Source organism: Eleutherodactylus coqui, chromosome 6 (genome assembly GCF_035609145.1).
Source record: "Eleutherodactylus coqui strain aEleCoq1 chromosome 6, aEleCoq1.hap1, whole genome shotgun sequence".
NCBI lineage: Eukaryota > Metazoa > Chordata > Amphibia > Anura > Eleutherodactylidae > Eleutherodactylus > Eleutherodactylus coqui.
Genome location: NC_089842.1, coordinates 206,726,052 through 206,731,651, shown reverse-complemented (window position 1 = coordinate 206,731,651; position 5,600 = coordinate 206,726,052).

The following is a 5,600-nucleotide window of genomic DNA, read 5'->3' as shown; positions in this document are numbered from 1 at the left end:
GAAACATGGCTTGATGATATGTGCGATCGGGTGGTAAATTTACAAGGCTACAATCTCTTCAGAAGAGACCGTGGAAACCAGAAAGGGGGAGGGGTGTGTCTGTATTTTAAATCATACTTAATGCCGAGGCTACGGGAGGATATAGGAGCTGGAAATGAACACGTGGATTTTCTATGGATAGATATACAGGGAGGAAGAAATAACAAAATCCTGATAGGTGTTTTCTATAGGCCACCAAAAGCAACAGAAGAGACTGAAACCTTACTATTAAGGCAGATAGAAGAGGTGTCAAACTGCAATGAAGTAATTATCATGGGGGACTTTAATTATCCCCATATATTTTTGGGATAACGAGATCTGCAAATCTCACATGGGTGATAAGTTCTTGAGAACAATTAAAGATAACTCCCTTACCCAACTTGTGCGGGAACCAACTAGAGGCAGGGCCACTCTGGACTTAGTATTAACTAACAAACCGGACCGAATAATGAGGGATACTTGGGGAACAGTTACCACAATATAATTGACTTCCAGCTGTCATTCAATAAGAAGCGTTGTCAAGGAGCGACAAATAAACTAAACTTTAGTAAAGCAAATTTGATCAGCTCAGAACTACTATCGGTAATATTAATTGGGACAACATCATCAAAAATAACAATGAAGCCGACAAATGGGAGAAATAAAAACACCCTAATTACCTCATGTGAGCAGTTCAAACACTTTAAAAACAAAAGAACTGCAAGTAAATGGAAACCATTGTGGCTCGACAAGACTGTAAGGGGGTCAATAAACGAAAAAAGAAAGCATTTAAACTACTAAAGCAAGAAGGCAGCGAAGAAGCGCTAAAATCGTACAGGGAAAAAAAAAATATGCAAAGATAAGATCAAAATTGCTAAGGAGAAGGCTGAAAGACTGATTGCCAAAGAGAGCAAAAACAACCCGAAACTATTTTTCGACTATATTAACAGCAAAAGGATTTGCAGGGAGAGCACTGGCCCTTTAACAAATAATGCAGGAGAAATCATTGAAGATGATGGAGGGAAGGCAAACCTATTAAATAGTTTGTTTTCAGGCGAATTCAAGAAAGAAAAGGAAATGCCACATGAGATGCAGGGTAATAAAATAAACCCATCACAAAATATCCCAGATGAAATACACCCAAGGGTACTAAGGGAACTAAGTGATGTGATAGCTAGGCCGCTATATCTAATATTTATGGATACTATCAAGACTGGGGTTGTACCATTGGATTGGCGCATTGCCAACGTGGTTCCAATTTACAAAAAGGAGTCCACAAGCCTATTAACTACAGGCCGGTAAGTCTCACTTCAGTAACTGGAAAAATATTCGAGGGCTTTCTGAGAGATGCCATCGAAGAATACCTCAAGGAGAACAACAGAATAATGCCTCACCAGCATGGGTTCATGAAGGGTCGATCATGTCAGACCAATCTGATCAGCTTCTACGATGAAGTAAGCTCTAGGCTGGACCTGAGAGAGTCTATTGCTCTCGTATATCTGGACTTCTCTAAAGCACTTGACACCGTGCCACATAATAGGCTGACATATACAATGAGACAGCTCAGATTGGGTGAAAACATGTGTATCTGGGTAAAGAACTGGCTCAGAGATAAAAAGTAGAGGGTGGTAATAAATGGTTCCTACTCTGATTTGGCCACTGTTGCTAGCGGGGTGTCCAGGGTTCAGTATTAGGCCCCATTCTGTTCAATATATTTATCAACGACCTGATAGAGGGGCTGCACAGTAAAATATCAATATTTGCAGATGATACAAAATTATACAATGTAATCAATGCAACGAAGGACAATGTATGGCTACAAACGGACCTAGATAAGCTAGGGGCTTGGGCAGAAAATGGCAAATGAAGTTCACTGTTGATAAATGTAAGGTTATGCACATGGCCAAGAGAAACGCACGTCACCAATATACACTAAATGGGCTACTGCTAAAGAAAATTGAGATGGAAAAAGACCTGGGAGTACTAGTGGATTATAGATTAAACTGGAGTAACGAATGCCAGTCAGCTGCTGCAAAAGCTAATAAAGTCTTGGGGTGCATTAAAAGAGGTATAGATAAGAGAACATTATTCTACCACTATATAAGGCACTTGTTAGACCCCACATAGAATACTGCATACAGTTCTGGTCACCGGTGCTCAGGAAAGATGTTACAGTGCTGGAGGGGGTTCAAAGAAGGGCAACTAAACTAATACATGGAATGAAGGGACTGGAATACCCAGAGAGGCTATCAAAATTGGGATTATTATCATGGAAAAAAAATGCCTAAGAAGCGATCAAATAACAATGTATAAATACATGAGGGGACGATACAAGGATCTCTCCCACGATCTGTTTATACCCAGGACTGCGACGGTAACAAAAGGGCATCTACTACGTCTAGAAGAAAGCAGGTTTCATCCCCAACACAGAAAAGAGTTCTTTACTGTAAGAGCAGTGAGACTGTGGAACGCTCTGCCTGAGGATGTGGTGATGGCAAAATCCATAGTGGAGTTTAAAAGGGGACTTGATGTCTTTCTAGAGGGGAAGAATATTACAGGATATAAATCTTAGGTTAATTGTTAATCAGGGTATACAGGGAGGTAGGAACTATTAAAGGTTGATCCAGGGATTAGTCTGATTGCCATTAGGGAGTCAGGAAGGAATTTTTCTCCCAAAGGGGCTAATTGGCTCCTGCCTTTTTTTTTGCCTTCCTCTTGATCAACAACATAGGAGGATAAACAGGCTGAACTAGATGGACATTGTCTTCATTCGGCCTTATATACTATGTTACTGTGTTACATACTATGTATTTAGGGCTTGTTCACATGGGCATGCAAAAAAAGCTTCAACGATAGCTGCTGAAAATCCTATGAACGGACGACGTTTCCGTGCTGAAGTCCCGAGCTGTATCAGCATTGAAACAATGCTGATGAGGAACAAAAATGTGCTGCCGTTCGGGAGTTTTGGTACGAGAGAAAGTGTAGCAGCCCAGAGCACCATCCTGGCCTCCTCCATAAATGTCATACATGTTTATCTTATGTAGAGGCACTGTGCAAAGCTTGTCTTGTCATATCCAGTGTGTGTGTTGCACAGCTGCGGCACTTAAGAGGCTAACTCCAATAAAATCATTACCTGCAAGTAAATGTATCAGTCTGTCATGTGTTATCAGAGAAATTTATTAATAGGAGTGTTTGAGAGCGGGAAAAGGTCTTCAATTTGTGTGGTTCAATCTTCTGAGAGTTCCGACGGCCTACTACCTAACACAGAGCCACATTGGAAGCACCTTCAGCTTCCATGTAATTTAACAGCAGTATAGGCAGACCCCAGTAACATCCTTGTGGCAGCAGTATAGGCAGACCCCTGTAACATTTACGTCGCAGAAGTATAGGCAGACCCCTTTAACATTTACGTGGCAGAAGTATACGCAGACCCCTCTAACATTTAAGTGGCAGCAGTATAGGCAGACCCTAGTAACATCCTTTTGGCAGCAGTATGGGCAGACCCCTGTAACATTTACGTCGCAGATGTATATGCAGATCCCTTTAACATTTACGCGGCAGAAGTATAGGCAGACCCCTCTAACACTTAAGTGGCAGCAGTATAGGCAGACCCTAGTAACATCCTTGTGGCAGCAGTATAGGCAGACCCCTGTAACATTTACGTCACAGAAGTATAAGCAGACCCCTTTAACATTCAAGTGGCAGCAGTATAGGCAGACCCCTGTAACTTTCTTGTAGCAGAAGTATAGGCAGGCAGACCCCAGTAAAATTTCTGTAGTAATAGTATAGGCCAACCTCTGAAACACTGGGGTACCATGAGCGTAGGCGAAGGCCGGAAAAATTAGTTGGATAAGAGTGTAGGCATGGGCCGAAAAATAAGTGTACCAAGAGTACAAGTGTACCTCTGAAAAATTTATCAATGAAGAGGGCAGGTGAAACCCATAAATGTTTTTTGAAAGACACAGCTCACTGTTGCTTAATTTGTAACAGAGCCTGTAGGCAGCCCTGTTGAAAAAATTGGTTCATGTTTAAGTATCAATACTTTTGAAACTTTGAAAAATTGTAAAAACATTGGTAGACGAGCCTTTTGGCAGCAGAAAAATTGGCTGTTCCGTGCGATGACATGTTGTTTCCGGAGGAGGAGTAGCAGGAGGAGGACTAATGTCAGAGACAGATTGACAAAGCTAAATGCCCCGTTTTCCCGATGATAGAGGAGAGTGCTTTTATCTGCGGTTGCAGCGAAAATAATGTTTAGGTTCCGCTGCTCTCCGCCAATGGAGAAGAGAAGTCTGGGGAAATCCAGGCTTTGTTCATCTTTATGAGTGTAAGCATGTCGGCACTTGCAGTTGACAGGCGGGTGCGCTTGTCCGTGATGATTCCCCCAGCTGCACTAAACACCCTCTCTGACAAGACACTAGCAGCAGGGCAAGCCAGCACCTCCAGGGCATACAGCCCAAGTTCGTGCCACGTGTCCAGCTTTCACACCCAATAGTTGTATGGAGCAGAGGCATCACGGAGGATGGTGGTACAATCGGGTACGTACTCCCTCACCATCTTTTTACAGTGCTCCCTCCGACTCAGCATTGACTGGGGAGTGGTGACGCAGTCTTGCTGGGGAGCCATAAATCTGGCAAAGGCCTTGGAGAGTGTTCCCCTACCTGCGCTGAACATGCTGACTGATCTCCGCGCCTCCCCTGCTACTTGGCCCTCGGAACTGCGCCTTCTGCCACTAGCGCTGTCAGATGGGAAGTTTAGCATCACTTTGTCCACCAGGGCCCTGTGGTATTGCATCACTCTTGTACCCCTTTCCTCTTCTAGAATGAGAGTGGAAAGGTTCTCCTTGTACCATGGGTCGATAAGGGTGTACACCCAGTAATCTGTGTTGGCCAGAATGCGTCTAACGCGAGGGTCACGAGATAGGCAGCCTAACATGAAGTCAGCCATGTGTGCCCGGGTGCCAGTAAGCAAGACATGGCTATCCTCGCAAGGAAGATGACTTTCAGCCTCCTCCTCCTCCTCGTCCACAGGCCATACACGCTGAACAGATGAGAGGCAAGCAGCATGGGTACCCGCTGCAGTGTGTCCAGCTGTCTCTTCCCCCTCCTCCTCCTCCTGCTCCTCACCCTCCTCCTCCTCCAAAACCCGCTGAGATATAGACATGAGGGTGGTCTGGCTATCAAGCGACATACTGTCATCCCCCGTTTCCTGTTCCAACCGCAAAGCATCGGCCTTTATGCCTTGCAGCGAACTTCTCAGCAGGCATAGCAGCGGGATGGTTACGCTAATATTTGCAGCGTTGCCGTTCATCATCTGGGTAGACTCCTCAAAGTTTCCGAGGACCTGGCAGATGTCTCCCATCCAGGCCCACTCCTCGGTAAAGAATTGGGGAGGCTGACTACCACTATGCCACCCATGTTGGAGTTGGTATTCCACTATTGCTCTACGCTGCTCATAGAGTCTGGCCAACATGTGCAGCGTAGAATTCCACCATGTGGGCACGTCGCACAGCAGTTGGTGCTCTGGCAGATTAAGGGTCCTCAGGGTGGCAGCGTCCGTGGTGGACTTGCGGAAATTTGCACAGA